The sequence below is a fragment of the Apus apus genome, chromosome 14, assembly GCF_020740795.1.
Source record: "Apus apus isolate bApuApu2 chromosome 14, bApuApu2.pri.cur, whole genome shotgun sequence".
Taxonomy (NCBI): domain Eukaryota; kingdom Metazoa; phylum Chordata; class Aves; order Apodiformes; family Apodidae; genus Apus; species Apus apus.
The window spans coordinates 14,886,407-14,910,565 of NC_067295.1; the positions used below are offsets into that span (position 1 = coordinate 14,886,407).

Here is a 24,159-nt window from a genome sequence, read left to right on the forward strand (position 1 = left end):
TGTTCAAAGAGTAAAAGGTCTGAATTTTGTTTGGAGTATCACTTGCTTTCCTTCCTTGAAACTTTGCATTATGATGCTATTTCTAGGCACAAAGACCAAGAAGGAGCTACCAATCACTCTGCTTTCTGAATTCAAATGAGTTAATTTTATTGCCACTCTATGGGAAATATCTCACTCAGCACAGAAGGACACTGATGAGCTCCCAAAAAGCATGGAGGTCATCAGCTCACAGAACTGGAACAGGCTCATTATTTTGTGGTACCAGAGATCCCTCAGTGCCCAAGATGCCCCTGGCATGGCTGCTGGTTTTATTTGGGTGAGCTGGGCACTGTCCCCCTCCCTTTTTCTGGTACTTGTCAGGCAGCTGCAGCCAGACACATGACTGTGACAGCCATCGACTGCACTCCATTGCCTCCATCCACAGGATGAAAGCTGGAAATCTGTCAAGTTGCAGCCCTTGAAGAGGGCAGGTTTCTGTTCCTCCTCACAGTAAGGTCATTCTCTCATAACCATCTTTACAGACAGAAAACTCATATTCTATAAAACTTCTTTTCATCTGTAACATGTAACACAGACAGTACTTTGTAGCCTTTCCAATAAAAATAACTAGGACACACTAACAGCAATTCTGCAGTTCCTCTGTTTATTCCACTAATAACTTAAGCTCCTGAACACTTCTACAACCAACACGGAAACCTGCATCCACACTGACCATTTCAACCTCAGGCTCAGAAGCTGCTGGGAAAGATCCAGTGCTCCTACCCAGAGCTCTGAATCCCCACTTGCCTGTTGGAGATGTCAGGCTATAGCCAAACCTTTATTTTTATATTGTTCATTGCTTGAATTTTATTTGGCATTGATGTTTAATACAACCCTGAGCTGCTGCTGGCTTCCAGATGTAGGGCTGTCTCTAAAACTTATACTGATGGGGCTGTCATTTAAGGAATTCACCACAATCAGTCTTAACATGTCTACTGTGCCAAAGCTAAAGCATTAACCTTACTACTCCTATTTTTAAAAGTCATCTTAAAGCAACAGGATTATTATAACACTCTTGTTATTCCTCTATTTTTTTCTAAACAAACATTTTATTTGGTTTTTGTATTTCTGAAAAGGCACATTTCCTACCTTACTGTGCTGTGGGGCATAATTATTTCATTAATCTGATGCATATAGTAAAATTATCTCCAATTTGAGCTCCACAGCAAGGAAAAAGAAAATAGGTTATGGTATGCCAGTAATGGAAAACAAGTCTGGGGAAGCAGAATCCACGCTTGCCCCAACCTGAAACCACTGTCCACACATTCTGCAACACACCCACCTTGTACCCCAGGGTTTAAAGTCAGCTAAAATGGCTGGTTAAATCTCTTTATTATGTCCTTGTGCTCCCCAGCCCTGCCAGGTCCAATGAACAAGGAGTGTTACTCCAACTGGGTAATCTGAAATGGGACAAAGGAAAGCCAATATCCCATGGAATGACTGCACATATTTAGTGAGAAGTCAGCAGGGTCAGAGGCTCAGGAGAGCAAATAAGAAAAAAAAAAAAAAAGATGATTTTTGGAAAGTTTTACAAAATTAGGAGGCATAACAACCTTTCACCTTTACAGAACCTTTCTAGCATTGCCTACCTAACACTTTGTTTGCTCTTAAATCCTTCTGATGACAGGAAAACTCAATCTGCTTCATAAAGCAACTCCTACGTTCAGTCTGCAACACTTCAGTATTAAAAAAGGGTTAATTAATTCAGTAGAACTGTATTGATGGAACTGAAATATATTATCTGAGAACAGTATTCTTCCTCCTTCTACACCCCCAGTGAATTAGTACAATCAACACTGTCATTTTCCATACAAAGGGTGTGTGGATTGAAAAACTTTCTCACCACCATGCAGCATGTTTTAAATAATTAGGTAATGCAAAAATATTAAATGAATAAGCCAACAAGGGAGGAGCTGCTGTTTTATGTGAAAACCAGCAAACACGGAGCAATTTTTGGTGTGTGTTGCTGCGCAACGATCAAACTCAAGACGTGGCAATGAAGAAAGTGCTGCAAGATGCTTGTGCTGTCGTTTATAAAGACAACACTCACCACTCTCTTCCCCTCCCTGCCATCCTCAATCTTATACTCAATCCCTTCTTCCAAATTTCTCCCAAATAAATGCTGAAAAATACTACAACCTCAGCACATCAGTACTCTGGCAGGCTTTACCCTGCAGCACGTTTCTGTTTTTTCCAGAGATCGCTCTTGGAAGCAAGGATGGAGAATGGGCTGCAACAACCCACCCCACAACACACTGATTTAATTTATACAGTATTTTCTGCCCTGGGGAAAAAAAATGAGCTACAGCATTTATCTTTGAGCCATTTCCTCCACTCATCCTCAAGTCCTGAAGCTCTGTAAGTTTTATAAGGACTAGCAGCTCCTGCACACAGAGCCAAAACACTCATTTCACAAATTCATCCATTCTGAACATTGACATTTAAGTGTCTGTAAAGTGTATTTTTGACAAAATAGTTAACAGATGAGATCTCCACACAACTGCAGTGGGTTTATTAGTTCTACCAAGGCTGAATTTTAGAAGCATTAGCAAACTTTTGTACTTGCCTCCTTTCTTCAGTTAGCTTTTCTTCTTATCAGTGGCATTTCTCTGAACTTACAAAAGCAGAAAGCCATCCCAAACACCAAAAAAATACTCCTAATAACAATTAAAAAACCCCATACGGATGTACTCACACACAAATTATTTTCTCTATGCACAAAAATAAACAAAAGTATAAATAAGCCTGTGCATAAACATCCCAGCCTTCAACCTGGTTTCAGCAGCATGAGAAAACCCGGTCGCTGCAGAGCAAGGAGGCTCAGGGTGCAGGCAGGGACAGGCAGAGCCTGGGGCTCCCTCCCTGCCTGCCACTGGGTTATACTGGGTTAGACTGGGCCAGGCTGGAGCAATGCTGCCATCCTCAAGTGTTTGCAGAGGAAAAACTGTCTCAGGTAATTAGTGGGAAGTCACTTGCTGCGAAGGAGCAGGGAAAGGGAGAGAAAAGATGTTCTGGTCCTTCAAGTCATTAATTGATTTTCTTTCTTTCAGCTCATCCATCCTCATGACTTTAGGACAGAAGTTGCTGCTCTGCCAGTCTAATCTAATTTTACATAGGCAGAGGGCATCCCTCCATGCCACTTTTAAAGATGGGATGTCTTCTCCTACAGGAGATCTCAAGAGATGAAGGATTAGAACAAATACTGCTAAGGAATTCCTCAGTAAGATAAGAGTCAGCTTTCAATTTCTGATGCTCCACCTGTATGGAACTGAAACTTTTAGCTCTCTGTTGAGAGCAAACTTACTTTCTCTGGCAAACTGTGGCATATTTCTCATGTCTATCTAATGAACTCCAAATGCTTTTGAAACCCTTTGCAGCATTGATTCTAAGAGACATCAAAAAACAATGGCAATGTTTCAGTCATGGTCTTACTGATTCATTTAAGAACAAAACAATCCCACTCTTACTATTTATTCCTGTTCCTCCTTCCATGAATCACTTCACCTTTTTAGTTGCAGTGCAGGGAAATGCATGGAACTAACAGGTGACCTTCCTTTCTGGGGTAAGATCAGTAACATTCCTTGTCTTGAGGTGATAAAATACAAACTGTTAATTATGTCCCTTTAACCAAACAGCTTTATATTAACAATTCTCTGTCATTATTTATCCTGCCATAATTTCCTTTAGCATCTACACACTTTCATCATACTTCTTTCCAAATAATTAAGTATACATTTACAGCAGCAACTGAGCTCTGTTTTCCCTACCTTCTACTTCTGTTGTAATTTACCTCACAAATTAGAATTTGCATGAAAACGGTTTCATTGTTAGAACCATGGTGACTGTCACTCCCACGTGAGGGCAAGAATTACTTTCCAGCTACAAAGTAATTTTAACCACCTGCTGCAGTCTGCCGTGAACAATGTCAGCTATTTTCCTTAGATAATATCTCATTTTATCTAATTTTGATATAAGGAACTATTAGTGGTATGGTAAGCTCATAAAAAAAGCTTTGCAGTCCAGGACTGGCTTTAACTTCTTTCTAAACTGATGGGCGGTAACTCATTTTTGGGTTATGCTTCTCTGCAATCAATCAGCTCTTGCTTTCTCTTTTTAGAAACACAATAAAAAGTTTTCTCCATGCCTTTTAAAGACATCATCTTTGCACTCTGCCAAAGATCTGGGAGTGAAAATACTGGTATTCAGCCACTGCCATTCCAGGGAAAGGAAACAGAGATCTACATTTAGGTTTCCTCGTGTAATAAAATATGTTGCTATACAATTTCATTAGAGACTGACTTGCTCTGGAAAATAAATTACTAACTTCAATTTCAGGAACGTAATGTGACAGGCAAATAATAGTAGAAAAAGTGACCAGAAATTTATTTACTTCTAACTGCAGTCTCTTTTTGACATCTCTCTTTACTTTTCCATGCCAGTTTTTTTCCCCTTGTCAAAGCTTAAATACTTTCTCAGGTACTAACCTAGCCTAATGTTTATGCAAGAAATAATATAGTGTATACCAAAAAGTGTGCAACTTTAAATGTAAATAAGTCATTACTTGACTTTTAATTTCTTTTTCCTACTTTGCAATCTTAAAGATTGTTACACTTAAATAACTACAATGAGATTTTCTTCTTCAAGCTTCTAATAATTCTAGGATTAAACATGTTGCGGATGCAGAAATGGAGAGAGAAGGAAAAGCTCAGAGGAAAATCCCTACCTAAATACAAACTGGATAATCAAAGGGGTTGTGACATCCCTGCAAAACCTCTCTCAGTCACTAGAACTGTCACAGCCGTAAGAGTGGAAATGCTCTAGGAGTTATTTTACATCCCAACTCGATGTAAGTCACTCTGAAGCTCAACTTTAGGCTCCTGGCTTTCAGAAATGTGAAGCACAGCGTGTGAAGACTATAGGTACATTTTTAATTTGGAGGAAGCGACTGCATTGTAACTAGGTTGGCTGGAGAGAAAGTTGCAGTCAAGCATATCAGTGACTGGGGGGAAAAAAATATTAAAAATAGTGAATCCATTTCTGCCTGAAGCTCTGAAGAAGCTCAGAGCTGTGGGATGGTGCCATGCCAGAGCCAACATCTGCCTGCCCATGCAGGGCAGAGCTTCCAGCCAGACCCTTCCAGCTCCCGCCAAGGCATCGTGCCCAGGATGTGGAGTTATTAGCTTCATCTTTTAACTGCAAGAGGAGCAGCATTTCCAGCAAGTCCACAAGCTGCTCCAAGGGTGGAAACATTTCCTAGCCCAGGCTGCCAGGCCTGAGGGGCCAGGCCGAACAGCGTGTACCTGATCTCCTGATGAAATACAGCAGTGTGCTTCAAACAGCACTGAGCCAGCACCTGAGAGAGGGTTCTCCCTCACCCCCTGAGAGAAAAGAAGGCTACTTCCCTGGGTATTTTGTCTTTATGCTTAATCTTTACCTCAGCTGCAAGGCTTTAACAGCCCCTGCCCCACACAGACCCACGGGGCGCTGCTGGTGCTCGGCTCTCGCTACAAACACACAGTTCCCTCATTTTTCATTCCCAGACCTCCGCCTTTTTCACCACCTTCCCAGGTAAACTACACCGAATTTTCAGACAGGAGCAGAACACATTTCCATACCCATACAGCAAATTAATACTTACTTTCTTCTGTTAGATACTTCTCCTTCAGGCACAGCCTCTCTCTTGCCATCCCAGCCCAACAGGCTGCACCCTCAGCACAGGGAGTGACACCACAGGGGGTTCAACAAACATTTCAACACTATTAAAACCTAACACACACACCTCCCCTCAAATCATAACATCCATCCTTCCTAAAAACAGTGGTGGAAGTGCCAAGAAACTCAGACACGACGTATCCTATCAAGTCTGGTAAATGGCTATGTAGAATGTGGCTTAAAATTTTTCATGAGGTTTTTTCCTAAAAAAAGCCCTAAAAATACTCTTCAGAATTGTCCTGCTGTAGTTCTGAACTTCAGCTTTTTTTACTCCAGGTATTTCAGCAATTTAGCTGGAAACCAAAAGCACAGCACTCTCTTCTACACCAACAGGCATTTTCTGTCACTCACACTGCAAGATGACACTGGATGACTTTTCAAAAAATAAAAGTCATTTTCTCCAACCTGCAAAGCTACATTTCTGAGGAAGCCAGTCCCACTGTCTAACCCATAGAAACCACTTCCAGTTCAGTGCAAATAAAAAGCACGTAACCCCAAATGCCTGGATCCTAACAAACCAGCCCACCTGGAAACGCACTTCAAAACGTATGGAGCAACATTTCCCATGGCTAAAATTAGAAGGGGAATTTATGAGCCAACTTATCTTAGGTCTCTGGAAAGCAGAAACAATGATAACAAGCAGCAGAACTTTCTAGACTGAAAACACAAAAGAAACTCCCCAAAAAACAAAACCCCACACCTATCTTTGAGATCTCCAAAGCTGAACTGCAAAGAGCCAGAGAAAGCAGAGGCATCTTCTGTATTATGGAAAACCACTGTTTTTCTTATGCCTCTTTTGTTTAGCAAAATGCTTGGGTTTTGATCAGCCAACAGACAACAGTGGGCTTAGAAAATACTGATCAACAACGTATGTGCAACTTTGGCATTCAGCGTCTGCCAGTTTTAAGGGGGGAATCCTGTACCCAAAACCCACTATGTACATCTGCAGCTGAGCTGCAGAAATAAAGTTGAAGGCTGTTGGTCTATGCCCCTTCTATCCCCTTTCACTATCTTCTCACCTGTGTGGGATTTAAAACGAACAACAACAAAACCCAAACAAAACCAAGAGGAAGAGAAAGGTCTAGGCAAATCTAGCCCACACATGCAGCTCAAATACAAAGGTCTAGCTACCACTGTTGGGTCAGGGATATATTTACATTTGCATTTTGAACTCTACTGGGAAAATAAAAGACGGGCTGATGAATGAGACTGATCCCTATGCTGGGGTTTACACCTGCCCATATTTATGTTCTACCTGACAGGCTCTGCCAGTGCCCATGGCCTGAAAGCAAAGGGCAGATGAGCCCATTCCCTGGAATGACTGAGTTTGGACCTCCTTTTTCACCCAACACAGCTCACAGCTTAATAGGAAAGAACGCAGGTGCGAGTCAAAAGGCAAGCCTGGGATCTTTTTGGTCTTGCCAGGGGAAATAGTGTGTTCTACAAGGGAAGCTTCAAGCTCAGCAAATGTAGTGATGTGCTAGAGATAAAAGTTTATCTCTGTCCTATGGATTCCTCAGAAAACCTAAGAGATAAATGATGTCCCTACATTTAAAGCAAGAAGAGGGCCTAATTCCAGGATAGGGTATTTGGGATTAACTGGTAAAGATACCATCTGGCTTTCACTCCCACTCTTCACTCCTCCCGTGAAGTCTCCTGCAGTCTTGGTCTCTGTAATACCTTTGTGAAAACAAATACCACAATGCAATTACATGCATGCAGAAGCATCTGCTATTATCTCATTTGCATTATTTTTCACAGGGACTATCCCTTTGCCCTCCGTGTTAATTTTAACACTTGAGAAGAAATAAGCACGATGAGAGAAAATAAAAATTTTGAGCAACGCAAAACTGAGCAAGAGCCAACTAAGCACAGGGCCTGGCTTTTCCAGGGGCTTCTTCCAATCTTCAAAAATTGTAATATCCCTGCCACAAAATACCTTTTCTGAAAATACTTCTGAAGAACTACGTCTATACATCTTTTAAACACCTCCAGGGATGGTGATTCAACCACCTCCCTGGGCAGCCTGTGCCAGTGTTTAATCAGCCTCCTGGTGCAGAAGTTTCTCCTAATATCCAACCTAAACCTCCCCTGGCACAACTTGAGGCCATTTCTACCTAGTAAAGTCTTTTTAAGACATTAAAGAGAGACATTTTCTTCCAGTTTCTCATTTAAGATGCAACTGTATTTGGGTTTTTTTCCCCCCCCTTCATAATTGACAAGCAAGTTCCTCCAAGTTCAAAAATAGCTATGGTAATAACCAACCTTAACTTCTGCCCCGCCCTCCATTTTATAAACTCAGGACCACATATCAAAATCCAGGAGCTACTTTGAAATGGAATTCCATTAAATTACTGCCAGTGGACAGGCCATGATAGCTTGATAAGCAGCAAGATGATGGAGGAAGCCTTTGGGAGTAGCTTCCCATACAGCCTCTTAATCCACGCTTTCCATCAGGCACCTGTCAACGTTACCCTGGTGAATTTGCACACGTGGGAAGTTCTGACATTCCAGATCACTCAGAGACTGCAACAATCCTTTGGGGATATGTAGCATACTCTTCCCAAACTTCCTTTTCTTATAAACAAAGAAGTGTTTCCAACTTAAAACTACATTTTACTGTGGGAGGGAAAGAAGCGATCAGAAAACTGTGCGGGGGAGATCTCCAAGGCAAGGACTTCAAAGGAGCTCTTTTAACAGCAGCATTATACAACAGAGATCTATGGACAGATGAGGATTTTAAGAAAAATTCCACTCCTCTAGACAGGAACAATTATACTAAGCCACAAGCATTCCAGAAAGACATCCTATATATTACATTTTCTTCTGCCCACATACTGGCTGGCGTACCTCAGGAGCTACAGAGGGCTGCACCAGCCTCTGATAAACACAGGAGGAACTTATGTTGAAGAGAGAGAGGCTCTAAGTAGTTCTGTCAGCTCTAGGTTCTCAAGAATGGGGATTTATTCATTTTTCAACTAAAAAGATGTGAAAGGGTTATAAATTCATTAGAAATCTCACCCAGAAAAAAAAATCACTTGGGACCAGAAGATGCCACCTTTTTGAGTGATACTTTAGAAATTATTAATATCAAGTGTGCAGGATGCATGAAAGTATTCCAATAAAAAACAATAGTCTGATGCAACCAGAGCCCTCTCTGGCCCTTGGTTACCAAGCGAGCTATTGTGACTCTTGGTACTAACATTTTTTTAATAGAATCCAGACAAGAGCACGCACCAATTTAAACAAGACTTCAGAAGTCTATTTTGTTATACTGGTGCAATCTCTTTGTGTTGACAGGACTACAATCAGGCAAATTCCTTCCCTCTTGCATAATGCAGGTAGTCTGGATTGGACATGCTAAATCAGCATTTTCTTTAAGCCAGAGCAATTCTAGGGCTGATTATGCCCTCTCACAGAGCTGTACAACTGCACTGCTCTCCACGGGCTTCCACACAAGGAACCCCAAAGCAGTTGAGCAGCAAACCTACCAGGAGCTGGTGGGCTCCCCATGTGGAACTGGTTTTTGGTTGGTCATTGTTAAAAATTCACAGTCTGACATTTAAAAGGTAAAGTAAAAACCAAACACCACACTCTCATCAGCAGTTTTCAGCATGTTTTCTTCCAAGCAACTGCACAAGCAATACTGAAAACATACAGCAAGCACCCACATTTCCACTGAAGTAAAAATGAAAATCTATCATCTCAGGCATCTTTGTCACCACACATAAGAAAACTAACTCACAGGTTTTCTAATATCCCTCACATACTGGTAGGAATTTAACCTTTCCTCAGTGTTGGCTATCCACATACATTCCTTGTCACCTCTTCCTCTTACAGAAAGCAGTGAGTAAATAAAAGCAACCCTTTGAAAAGGGCTGGCTGGGCCTTAGGAAAATGCACACCCCTGGGTTCTGCTATTCAATCTCACTACAAACTCTGCCCAGCTCTTCTCCACAACTGTTTATTTGCACTGGGGCTTCGTTGTAAAGATGATTCCTGCACCCTGCGAGTAACCCTCTACTCTTGATTGAAAAAAATGAGACAAATATTCTGCAAAAAGAAGGTTTTGTGAATTTTTCCTCAAGCACATTCCCTGAGGTTACCTTGAGCAATGCTTCACTAACTTGATTAGCTTAAGTCATACTGAGAGAATATTTAAAAATTGTCCTTAAGGAATGAAATAAAAAAAATTGCATCTCATAGAAATTCTTTACTGTGAGGGTGGTGAGAGCCTGGCCCAGGTTGCCCAGGGAAGCTGTGGCTGCCCCATCCCTGGCAGTGTTGAAGGGCAGGTTGGATGGGGCTTGGAGCAACCTGGGCTGGTGGGAGGTGTCCCTGCCCATGCAGGGGGTTGGGACTGGATGATCTTTAAGGTCCCTGCCAAGCCAAACCATTCTATGATTCTGTGATAATCCCTGCATTAAAAACAGTATTAGTTTTTGTTAATTACATCTCTGTATCAGTTTTCAAAGTAAAGAAAAAGATCAAAAGTTTTTCACCTGTCGTCAGACCTACCAGCACAGTTAGAAGAATTAATATTTGGATCAAGTGTTTGTTAAATGGTAAAATGAATTATGATCAGGGTTCCCCCCCCATTCAAGCTCTGCTGCTCTTCAGTCAGAACTGAAGAGCTGCATGATGAGCAGGCACAGCTTCTCCAGCACAACTGCACAAAGGTTGCTCATCACGTGGCAGAGGGCCTGGAGCAGAGCCGGGTGTTCCAGCTGCACAGCAAACCCAGCAACCCCACCACCAGCATCGCCCGCTGCGGGAATTACACGAGCATCAAGATATTTATTCAAATGGGCTACAAGGAACCAGATAAATAGGAATGATGTTGCAGTTCTCCACACAGTCATTTCACAATCCCCCCCCCCTGCCATCCCCTTGTGCAATACAAGCAGGCAGTTCTAATTCCAGGTAAGTCATTACTCATAACTTATGCACCACTTGTTTACATGTGGTTGACAGTTTTAAATGGTTACTAATTCAGTACGGAAAAATAACAACTAATGCAAATAAAACTGCTGCAGGAGGCACTTCTGAATAACAGCAGTAGTATAAACACTGCTAAGGTGGAAGAAGAAATCCCCAAGTACAGCCACCACCTAAATATGCATCCCTATACAGCTTTAATTGGCAGACTTCAACCACAACATATTTGCTGTGTTTTTAGCACAAAGGAAAGATTAATTGGGAGAGCCACTGCTGAGAACAGCTACTGAGTGTTGTGTCTCTCCCAGCAGAGTATCATCATCTCAGTTTATTTCCCCTCCTTTGGTAAAATATATAAACAAACAATCTGTCCCCAAAATAAAAATAATTTGAAAGTGGCAAAACAAAGTTAAAAAGGAAATATTTCCAGAGCTATGTTTATTCTCCCAGTCAAAACATTTCTGAAATTCCTTCCATTTCCTCTGTGTATAACACTCAACCTCGAGTATTAACATGACATGTTCACCCTCCCCTTCCTCTTCATGTGGCACCCACGGTTTTGGACTCCAGGTGGGATGTCTACAGGGATCCCTTTTACCTGGGACATGGCATTAAACCCACCAGGGAGATCAACCATGTGCTGCTACACATGGAGCAGACCCTCAAGGACACGATGCCACCAGCACACAAAGGGTGCTGTGCTCTTGGCTGGCTACACTGATGAGAAAGACACAGCCAACCTCTCCACTGAAGGAGTCTTCTCCAACAGCTGATTTGACTTTTCAGCCTGTGATCCTCACACTCTTGACTTACGGAGTATTTGTTAGGGGTCTGTAAATGAAAAGCAAGGAAAATGAGCCTGCTGAGAACTGGCTTTGGCTCTCTTAAGTGTGGCAAAGCACCTACTCACAGGAGTCTGCAAACCTGAACAGGCTGAAAACCACCAGCAATGTAGCAAGGCATTTCTAGGACATCTCCTGCTGTGGTCTCCCATTATACCACTATCCAGCCAAGCAAGCTGCATCTCTCACTACTACAGGACAACACAACAGGCAAGACCAGTGATGACCCACCCAGCCAACTACAAGGACAGAGAACAAACTTTTCACCACACAAGTAGCTGCTGAGGGTCTTCATCCCACCACTCAAAGCTCCTGACATATAGGAGCCAAACACCTGGGTCAGGAGGCATTAGAGCAATTTCGTATCTTTTGCCAAGACTTAAACCATGCTACCTCTAGTCCTGTGCATTCACTTCAGATGCTGCATTACTATCCAGGTTAGCAACTTCTGCTTGACCATGTAACATAATTGATTAATCATAACTTAGAAGAAACATGTCCATAAAATAGAGAAGATATGCAAGGAATTCTTTCATGTATCCAAATGGTAAAGTGCCTGATGAAATGAATATCGAGATTTGTCACTTGTTACTCAATGGGTTGGCTTGATCATCATTACATCATGTCACTAAATTTACCTGCTGTGAATGAAGTTAAATAACATACAGCTAAACCAACATTCTCCAGAGCCAAGTCTGTTGACATGTTCCTTTGGCTTGTCCCTCTGTATGAAATGAGGTCGACCTCATATTAAAAGCAACAAGTCTTTGCCCAGCACTGATACTCAAATCTGGTTTTAAGACAGAAGGAGATACTAACACCAGTGGCTGACAAGCAAGTAGAAGTCTTTCAAGGGACATAAAACAGATGTGGGGGAAATAAATAAATAAATCAGCATTTCTGTTGTTCCAAGGTTTGAATATCCCATAAATCAGCTCTTACTCTTCTCTGCATTGGGACCAAACCTGCTTCACACCAAAGCAAGCCCCCAACAACCAGCTCCTCCATCAGCTCACATCCCATATTTAATTTCTTCATCCTTTGCAAAAACATTCTCAGACTTCGTGCTAATAACTAGCCGATTACATTTCAAACTTCCCTCAGGCTGAGAGCTATTACTGGGGAGTACAGGAATGTGTCTGGAATGCAGAAACAACCAGGGTGAAAATCAGTGGGCTCTGAGCTGGTAGAAATAGATAGTTCACTACAGAAACTCATCTCCTCTCAAAAAACCAAAACCACAAGACACTGGCCCACTATCACCTCCAGTTAATCTACTGGTGAGCTGATGCAGCCAGTCTCCTAGGAAAATCCATCTCATATCTAACACAAAATACAACACAAATAATGTTTCTGCTCTGCTTGCATGCTAGAGAGCCAACTACCCTGACTAATCTGTTGATAAACTGATGTCAGAGACAGCAGTTGTGGGATATGTCAAATACTTCACATTTTTTAAGGAAACGGGGGGGGAAAGTGCTTCTTGGTGAAGCCTTCTTTGTAGCTAAATGATGCCACATAATGGCTTTATTGCCAGGAAGTTTCTGTCAGGAAAACTAACTTTAGTCCATGCAAATTCCTGCCTCATCCTCCACCCTGTAGTGCCTGGGCACCCTCAGAGTATGAAACCACGAGATCAGCATACACAGCATGAAAGGCTGTTCTCTTTTTCCAGCCTCTCTGCTGGAACACACAGCAAGAAAGGAGCCTGCAAGGTACCTATAAAAATAGGCCCAGATATCTATGGAAATTAGGGGATCAGCCCCCCTCCAGCTTGATTTTTGGTGCTTTGGGCTGGCATTGTGCTGAACCTGCATAACTTAAGTCCCTTCTCATTTAGATGTGGAGTTATTAGAAGTCTCCTAATCACATTGAAGGTGTAAAAGGACATTGGGAGAAGTTCATATCACATTTCAGGTCTCCAGAAGAAGATTCTTGTGAAAATGGTATATTTAATTGTATCTATACCTATGGAAAAAAAAGCTAAAAAGAGACTTTAAAAAAATCAAGTGAAAGCACAGAAACAAAACTGAAAGAAAACCAAAGGATAAATATTTCCCCAACCCCTGGATCTGCCTCTGTGCTGTTGCTGCCATTTCAGAACTCCTAGAACTGGAAGGGGCACCTCCCTAGTCCAATTTCTTTGTAACTCTAGCAAATCCCTTTGCCTAATGAAGTCTTTCATGATTTATTTGAAGATCCAAGCGTTCAAAAACAAAATTCCTCAATGAAGAAGCAAGTATTTTGTGGGATTTCTCTTGCCCTGGGGTTAGGGATCAAGGTTTCTGAGAAACATGATGAATCACAGTGGTTTCAGCTTACTCATGTTAAAAAGTGGGGATTTGAAAACCTGGGAACAAACAATTCTTTTTTTAAAAAAAAAATCTTTAAGAAACACCATGAGATTATATGAATGAGAAAGAAAAGATGCTTTTTGTTACCCTCACACTGGCATATACTATTTTATATAAAGGGAGCATTTTATATCCAACTGCTGACACTTTTTGCCATCACCCTGATATAATTAGTATTATCTCTTGCTGGTTTAGGAGCAACAGTGTATCTAGAGTATAGCAAGGCAGCTGCAAGACTCAGAGATGCACAGGAAGTTTCAAAGCAGAAAATTTGACAGTGTTCAATCTCCCTTCAATTTGCAAGGAAACAGCAATGAACCAACCAACAGAATGAAATGAAAAACACTGATACCACAAAATGGTTTTAAACAGAGCTCAGAGCTTACAGACAAGTTCACAGGTGATTCAGTTCCCTGACACTAACATCAAAACCACAGCTACACAAGTCTATATTTCAGTTTTCACATCATTTTCGTGCACGGGGAGATCTCAACTCTATGTGCATTTTTCCCTCCTCCTGGGGAGGCTTCTGACTGCACTTCATTCTTCCTGGTGGTCTTGCCACTCTTCTTCCTTAACCAGCAATAAAAAATTATACAAGGATTTTATGTCCAAATAGACTACCCACCCAAATGATTAAACCTAAAAAGCTTTGTTAACAAACTCATTTAACCAGAGTTTCATAGAGTCCCAGACTGGTTTGGGTTGGAAGGGACCTTAAAGACCATCTAGTTCCAACCCCCTGCATGGGCAGGGACACCTCCCACTAGATGTTTACTTATTAAAAGGTTGAATTTAAACAAATACATTGGGAAAATAAAATTTTAATATAGAGAAAGGCATGTCAGTGCTGTGGGTATCATCTAGAAGTGAAAGATTTCTCTCCCTTAGGAAGCATCAGCACAGGATAGCTTAAAAACACCAGGAAAATCAACTCTATGTATATTGATGTGTATATTGCTAACACAGCTGTCTTCCACTGGAGCTTATGGAATGATCACTTCTACAGAGAAATAAAATCAAGCCAAAAAGTTCTGCCTAACAGAGAAAGACCCACCAGGTTACAAGCACAGCACTAGTTGCTGTTCCACTTGAGACACTTCCCTTGGCTGGAAACCTCCATTCACATCTGAGGAAAATGAAGCTTCAAAATGGACAGCATCATCCTCCTGCAGAGCACAAATTCCAACCTAAAAGGAGGGGGTTTTGTGCTGAACCTATATAAATCAATGTGCCTTTTTTTTTTTTTCCCCAATTAGCTGCCTAGTCCAAAAAAGAATCCTTTAATTTCTCATTGATCCAGGCCACTAGAATTTCATGCAAGAGTTCACTTGGGAAACTGGAAAGGGAGCGTATAAACTTACAGCTGAGAAAGGAAATACTTGTCTAATGGTTACTGGAGGGCTCCACTGAGTCTCAAGCATCTACAGAAGGTATTACACAACAGCTGGGTGCCCTGTTTGGAGAATACAAATAATATACAGAATGTGGAATTCAGACTGTCTCTTAAAAAGAATCTCGTATGAAGCATATAGAATTTTTAAATTATTTTTTTAAATGAAATTTATGAAGCTGCCACAACCTTAAGGAGCAAGCTCGGGTTTGAAAAGGAGGCGTGCTTTTCATCTCTTCTGTCAGAGGCATAAAAGTTGTTTACTTTAGAAGAAATCTGATTATTTTAAGTCTGCTCTCCCATTAGCACCAGAGCACAAGCAAAGCATTTGTCTTTTCAGTCAGAGCTGCATGGTGCACACATTCAGGGTGGTTGCACTTTCTTCCTGAGGAAAACCAGCAAGCTCAGGAGCCTGGAGGTAAGAAGAAAAAATATATAAAAATGTAGCTGTGCTCAGCAAAGACTGAATCTGATCTTCTGGTGTGAAGCCTGTGTTGCTTTTAGATTGCCACTTTGTCTACCGGAGGGTACAGCAAGTTCAGGAAAAGCTTGCCAACTCCAACAGGGAACTGCTGTGAGGACTATCACAAGAGCTACACTTTGTCCAAGATAACAAGGTGATTTCAGGAGTTCAACTGAGGGGCCCGTAACAACCAAATCAGATCTCACAGAAATAAACAGTATTTCAGGAAGGCACAGAATAGCCACTGCTCCCAAGAGCAAATGAAGAAAAACACTGGGTACTGAAGTAAGGCTAAGTCCATTGTTGCCTAATGCTGGACAAAGATGCTGGAGCCTGCTGATCCCAAAAGAGATGAGCATGCAATACAGAACCTGCCCTGAGAAGCCAGCTCTTCTCAAATGCTTATTTATATGCTCTTTTCTGGGAAAAGAAACTTAGAGAACATCGTCATCTTCTAGTCCAAATCAAAGAATCCACTGACCTCCCCAAAGGGCTCTTCATCATCTTTAAATCTGTGACAGAAGGTGAAAGGAGGACAGCCCCATGGACTGTGCCCCCAGAGCACTCGCAGTGGTGCTGCTGCAACTCCAACCCTTTTGGTGGCCACCATCTTCCTTTGGCAGCACCTCCAGGGATGCAAGCAGTGCAGCACAGATCCATGCCTTGCTAGCAGCAGTGTCTCCAGAGGAACCCCTGTGTTGCACTCTTTTGAAAATGAAAACAGAAGACGTTCCTTTCCCTCCCTCTACTTTTGTTTGTAACCAGATGGATCTGCACATCTCTGGATCGGCACAAGTCAAACTTGTAATCACAGTTTGGAATATTTTTCCTGAAAAAAAGGAGGACAAATGCACAGATGCACCAAAACATAGACTAAGAGCGAGCCCAACTTCTTGCAAAACAGCCAAAATCCTCCACACAATCTGCAGGGAGGGGGCAGGAGACTGACTTTTCTCTCAGCCTCTTCTGCTATGCCTGCCTCCACACAGATCAGTTGCAGGGGTTTTGGAGGAAGGAATCCTCTCTGCTCCTAACTGTCTCAGCATGAAAGCAAGGCTTGGTGCTTCCTCCTCCCCACTGTGCTTTGGAAATGGTCTGTTTTCTTGAAGCTGAAGAGATAAAATCCTGGTGATCACTGAGATGGAGTTACTTGCCATCCAGTGTTGGTACACAGCTTTGGTCTGCCTCCTCTCTGCAAAGAGCAGGAGCTTCTCAATTTGAAGATCTCCTTTCGAGTAAGAAAAGAACTCTGTGTTACCACTGAGTCCATGGCCAATACCACATACATAGGAATTGCACTTATGCACTGAAAGCTTCACAAAACACCAGAGAGTTGCCTATAAGGGCCAAGACCTTCTAAATTACACAGTGATAAACCAAGTTTCCAGTCCTGTTATTGAAAGAAGAAAGACTCAAGAGATGAACTGGTTCCCCAGACTCAAAGCACCAAGGTTACATCTGAAAAGTGCCAATTTTAAATGCTAAAGTAGTTATTTTTATCACTCCTGCTCATTTAAATTTAAAGCAGGACAGCAGGGCCGATGTTGGGAGGTGCTAATGTTGCTGAAATGCAACAGGAATCAATAGCTTTTTCAGAAAGGAGCTGAGCAGCTTCAAGTCTCCTTCACATCCTGGATATTCAAAAGCCAAATTATCTCCAACACCTTACTTCTGCCAAAGACACTGATTTCCTCTCATCATCTAACAAGTCCCTAGCTCGCACATTCTCAACAGCTCTCGCATGATGAACAAAAAATAGGCAGCATATTGAATTTAAAAATCTGGGAACAGCTCTAAATATGAGCCATGCAGATTTCACTTCTCTCTTGCCCAGCAAGGCAGAGGGTACTTGCAGCAGCCACCTACTTGCCAGTTCAAAAGAACACAAAGCCCTTATCACCACCACACTACCCATTTCCAGGTTGAAGGAGGGTCCAGACCCCAATTTCAAGAAACATCATTCAGATTCTCACTCTTGGTGCCCACCTCAGCTTCCCACTTAGGCCATTCATCACAGCTATATCCTTCTGATAAAACAACTTAGCTCTTGTATTTCTATTCCTTTAGAAACCTGCAAAATTATACAATCATAGAATGGTTTGGGTTAGAAGGGGACTTCAAGATCATCAGGTTCCAACCCCCCTGCTATGAGCAGGGACATCTCCCACCAGCCCAGGCTGCACAAGCCTCATCCAACCTGCCCTTGAACACCTCCAGGCTTCCACAGCCTCCCTGGGCAACATATTCCAGTGCCTTCCTACCCTCATGGTGAAGAATTTCTTGTGTGTTGGGGGGAAAAAAAAAAAGAGATTAAAAAAAAACAGGGAATGAGAACTGCAAACAGTGAAGTCATGCAAACCTTCATGGTAAAATGATTTTGAACTCTAATTTAATTGGAATATTGCAGCCTAGGAAATTATGGTTCTAAACCACAAAACAAGTGAGGGAATGTTTAGTAACCCCAAGCAAAAATCCCCTGGCCTCTCCAGCAGCACAACTCAAGCCTGAAGCTTTATATCTATTTATAGACCTCGGGCACATATCGCTACAATAGTTGATTGTGCTTTGCAGCTGTTTTGTATATCTAGAAGGGCAGGAAAGAACAGGCTGCACTTTGATCTTTCCCTTTTCTGGAGTATTAAAACAACAACAAAATTAGAAAGGACTCAATATTTTCGCATCACAAGGGTATGTGTTCCAAAAGCCACAGCTTACACTAAACATGTAGGACTTGGAGCTGACATGTTCAATTGTTTACCCTTATTATAAATAAGGGCTACAGAAAATATTTATCTGAGAAGCATGCAAACTATTTCACCTTTCATGAAAACATATGCCAAATCTAATTATAGGAGTCTTTACTCCCCCCAAAGCATCTGTTGTTAAGTGACACACACATAAAATTCCAATTCAACCTGAGTGGAACTGCATCATAAATTAGCACTTAGCATTTCTCAGGCAATAAAAGAAATTAAGCATTTGATCAAGATAGCATCATGGGATAAGAATTAACTACATACCACCTGTAAAACCTGTTGGTGTTGGAGCTTTATAAATGACACAAATATATTGGAGCTAACACCACTGAAGGCAGAAATATGATTATACATGGGAGGCACATCAGTGACTCCTAGGTTACAAAGCAGGCTGGTCCTTTCTGAGCTCTGAGGTGAGGGACAAAATGCAACTTTTTAGCAATAGAAAGGGAATAAGCACCTTCAGAGACCTGACTGTACTACATCTACCCTCCCTGAACAACATTCCTAACCAATTACTGATAGGATTTCCAAGCTGCAAGATGTAAAATGGGATATAAATGTACACCTTACAGTTACTATCCAGATGAGTTTGGATAGATCATTTCCTAACAGCCACGTGGCCTGAAATACACGAAGATGTTTAAAACATAGCACATGAGCAGTCTGCAGAAGTGATTAAAAAGAAATAGAGGGGGCAAAAAAGAGCTTGTGGTGAGTCCTGCAGTACCACAACCAGACCTCACCCCCTGCACAGCGAGGCTGGGGACCCTCCTGCTGCACTACAGGCTGCAGGGCCACCTGACTCTTCCACACTTTCCAGATGTGGATTCAGGTATGTCAGTGACAGCAAACCAACACATTACTGAATTGGTGAGAAGGAAAAGTAGCAGAAGGCTGCACAAAACGCAGCAGAGCAACTGGAGGAGAGAAGACATCTGTATGAGGATAGCTGGTAAGATGAGACTCTTGCTCAGTGTTAAACAGCCTCAGTTATCTGTATTGCAGGATCAGCACAGCACATTTGAGCATATGAACAAAGCTTTTAGGCTTCTAAATATAATAAGCTAGGGCATCAGATAGTACTTTTAAAAGCCTGATTTGAAAAGAAAATATTTAAGTATATTCATATCCTGAATACAGACTTAATTCTGCTGCAGCCTATATCTCTGTTGCACCAATCTTGTTTATATAAACAAGAGGGTTTTTTTTTGTTGTTGGTTTTAGAGCACTTAAAGGAATGGTCTTGATTTTCATCAGCAGTAAACAGCAAGTGTTTATTGCTAAATGTATGACCAGGTTTCACTGCACATATTTGAACAACTACTGAAAAAATTGGAGACTTGTCTTTCTTTGCCACAAAAGCTTTTACAAACTATTTATTTTTCAATGATTAAAAATTACTGATACAATTCAGTCAACAAACAACACAACTACTAACGTTACTGGAGGACATGCTTGTGTTTTTCCCAGTTGCCTTTCCTAATGCTGTGACAAGCAGATTACTCACTCTCATAGAATCATGGAATGGTTTCAGTTGGAAGGGACCTTAAAGATCATCTAGTTCCAACCCCCTGCATGGGCAGGGACACCTCCCACCAGCCCAGGCTGCTCCAAGCCCCATCCAACCTGCCCTTCAACACTGCCAGGGATGGGGCAGCCACAGCTTCCCTGGGCAACCTGGGCCAGGCTCTCACCACCCTCACAGCAAAGAATTCCCTCCTCATGTCCAACCTCAATCTCCCCTCTGCCAGTTTTAATCCATCCCCCTTGTCCTCTCCCTCCCTGCCCTTGTCCCAAGTCCCTCCCCAGCTTTCCTGGAGCCCCTTCAGGCACTGGAAGGTGCTCTAAGGTCTCCCTGGAGCCTTCTCTTCTCCAGGCTGAACACCCCAACTCTCCCAGCCTAGCTCCAGAGCAGAGCTGCTCCAGTTCTCAGATCATCCTTAAATGAAAGCAGTTGCCCTTAACCCCTCTTGCTGGACCCAGCCAGTGGCTCAAAAACACCTTTACCATCAATTTTTTAATCCCTAGACAAGGACAGGCATGTCACAGCAGAAGTTGTTCACCTGCTGTGCCTGTGCTGCTACACAAAGCTACTAAGGTCTCCAGGTGCCCTTAAAAGTGACCAAAAATCCCACTGTTCTGTGAAGCCTTCAGGTAGCTCAGAAGGAGGACAAGGGGATGTGAGTTGCCACCAAAAAAAAGTCACCACTAGAGAAAGAAATGCAACATAGAGCTCATGGTCCTGGAAAGGCAGCTCCAAACCACGACTTCAAAATATGACTCAGTATTAAAGACAGAACAAGCAAGACAAAGCACCAGCTGACAAAGACAGCAGCAGCAGCAATGGAGGATGTGATAATTAACAGTTAGAGCTGTGAGCATCACTGGCAAATTCATTTATTCTGGTCCTTCAGAAAGGTAAGAACACACTCTGAAAGGCTCCTGTGTGTTTACATTCTGCTCTGCAATCCAAGACTGAATTTTTGCCTTTAAAACTCAATATTTGAAAGAGCTGGAAAAGCTGAAATTTAGAAGCATCTCTCACACTATTCCCTTTTACAAGACTTTTAGTAAAAACATGTTCTACATACAAAATATAAACTTTCTAAAGCAGATTTAGGTATAATTATCAAATTCCAGATGAACATTACCTGTTATCAGAATAGCCCTTTTTCAACAGAGGGACACCTCCTATAGTATTGCTTTTAAAGTAAAACATGTGAAACATTAAGTTCAAATGTCAGGTTGGCTCAGCCTGAGCTAAACTTCAGCTTTAAGTAGGTACAGCTGTTGTGCAATGTCAGAGCAGGCTGAAAGCTCCCATCTCACTGGTTTTGTGCCCAGGAGGAAGCCAGCCAGCCTGATGACACAGAGAGGATACAGCAAAGCTTGCATAATTACTGCTAAACACAAGAACTGTGCTAAAACAACAATCTTCCTTAAATCCACTAGAATGGGAAATCCAAGGGATGAGTCCTGCAGCTGAGGCCACAGGACAAGAAACCTCAAGACACAGGGTACCATAAATACCCTGTTCTTGCCAAAAACGAGTGCCAAAGATCAAGTTCCAAAGAGAGGGAGCAAAACCAAACTCCACTGGCCTAGTGAGATGCCCGAGATGACTAAAGTTAATTAACAGGCCCTAATAAAGGGCAACACAAGCATCCCCTGAAGAAGCTCCCCCAGGGAATACTGCACATGCCGGGCAGAGCCCTGACCTTTGACTTGACTCAACACCAGTGTGTGATGAAGCCAGTTCCATTCGCCTGATTATTTCCCTTGGTTTTGCTTTAGACAGCTCTGAACCCAGCCTGTAGTACCTGGATAAACCTCTGGGAATGATAAGACTTCCCTGCCCATCAATCTGTGTTTGCTGACAAGCCAATCAGACCTCGTGTGACAAACACACCAGGGATCTGAGGGCTCTCCAAGACCTACCTGTGACCAATTTTAGGTACATTTTCCAAAATACAAATGCAACTTTTAGAAAACACTGCCAGCTTAACAAGCAACGGTGCATACTAACAGACTCCTACAAATATTTTGACAATTGAAACCTTACACACAGTAACCACTATATATACTTTGATATGTCAGCCTTAAATATTTACTTTTCCACTCAGTTTACACTGAATAGCAGCAGAGCACTTCCTTGCACCATTTAAAGAGCTTGCAGAAATTGAAAATTCCCTCAGAAATAAGTGTTATCATTTAAATTATTGTATAAGGGAAAAAGATATTTGGCTACTTTTAATCAAAAAATGACACAAAGGTGCACGACTTTGGCAAACAATGAATTTGTTACATTCCTCCACATAAAAGACTTTTTAAAAAGAAAAGCAAACTGTTTTGAACTTTAAACCTCTGCCTGGGCTTTACATTGCTCCATGGTGACCATTCATCAGTCGGCAGCCTTAGGTTATCCCCCTGCCCTATGGGTTCTGAAAAGCCAAGAATTCTAGTTAGGAGTAAGTAAATGTTTATACTTTTGATCCGCCCATCACAAGGCTGGATCAGCAGTTACTGGACATTTTTCCCAGAAAGTGAACGGCCTGGGCAGCTGTATTTTGACAAGAAATGTTGTTTCCTTTTATGGCCCATGGAGCTGGTGGCTGTGGTCTGTGGGTCAGAAGGCGCTGAGCACCCTCCAGCTTCATCCATCAGAGCTCTTCTCCCTGGGCAAGCTGTTCTTCCCTGTCATCCTGGTTCTGCCCTTCCTAGTACTCATTTTCAAGAGCAAAAGAGATTCTCCAGATAGGATATTGCATTACTCACTTTCTGGTTTGCTCTGTTGTAAATCCCATCAATCCAGAGTTAAAATAAACCAGTTGGATTGAAGGAGGTTTGTGGGCACTTCCCAATCCACCAGAGATGGGCTCCCCTCCTCCAAGGGAACCAACGAGGGGGCTCAGCTGCTCTGCCACTTCCATCTTTAAATGTCCATGTTATTAAAAACAGCTAAAGTGGGTTTTGAAGAATGAAGGGCCTGAAGATTCACTGCCAAATCAGCAAGACTGCATAACATTCCAAATCGTGGCCCATATACAATTAAGAGGATGACTGGCTCTTTCCAATCAAGTTTTTGGCTGTTCCTTTCAGAATCCTGTCCTGATGGGCACATTAACTGGACAACTGCAAGGAAGAAAATAAGAGACTGAAGGAAGTGGTAAACCCCTGTAGTGGATCTGCTGGAGTCCAGCAAGGAAGGCCTGTCCACCAGATCTGCTGATGTGTCCAACCATCCTACTCTTGCAACTTACTCCTATGACCTAATTTACTCCCTTTGCTTCAGCTTTGCACTCCTTCAGTTGCACCAGACACTGGAATCAAACCTGCATCTGGCAGCTGGATGGAAAAAATTAAAACCTTCTCCTTTCTGTCAATAGGCAGGATTTAATTTATTGGATTAAATCTCAGGTCTTTCCCAATCACATCAACCCCAGACACGTGGAAGACTGGAGAAACAGGCCATGATTCCTTCCTGGTGCATCTTGGGAATGTGTGGTACCAAATATGTAGGGACTTCAGACTGCTGCACACAGCTTCCTATGTAGTGAAACAGCCCCAGTGAGGAGAGGAAAATACATTTAGTCTTTGATTTTTTCCCCAATCTGAACTTAAATCTTTATTTCCACACTCCGCAGACAGATCCATGCGAGCCCATGGCAGGGGAGTTGGACTACATGATCTTGAATGTGCCTTCCAACCTAAACTTAGGGACACTGCTCCTCCTGTGGTTTCAACCTGCAAACTAAACACAGGGCATTGCCTGGGTAAGGTCAAGACTTGAGAAAGTTTTGAAGGTTTAAGCTGGGAGGAGGTTACAAAGGGCAATTTACATCATTAGATCTGGCACTGCTGCACCAGACTTGAACAAAACCAAATAAAAGACTCAAATTTCAAACTCAGAGAGAACAAATTATGGAGGAAACTGGAGATAAACATACACTGGCAGCCTTTCCATATGAGACATGGCCCACTTTCACAAGAAAATGAGATTTAAAAACTAATAAAACAGATGCAAATAAATTTTTTGATAAAAACCCTGGTAAAAATGGATTAATATAAACAATGCACATCCCTAAAACTTCTAGAGACCCTTAAAAATATACTGGTTCAAGGCAACAATTTTCCTGGTTATTAAAATAAACAGAACTGA

General features: G+C 42.1%; 1 protein-coding gene across 6 annotated transcripts in view; it reads right to left on the reverse strand.

Annotated features, from left to right (window-relative positions):
- Nucleotides 1–24,159, reverse strand: part of ADCY9 (adenylate cyclase 9) — a 97,635-nt gene that overhangs the window by 56,649 nt on the left and 16,827 nt on the right. The window lies entirely within an intron of this gene.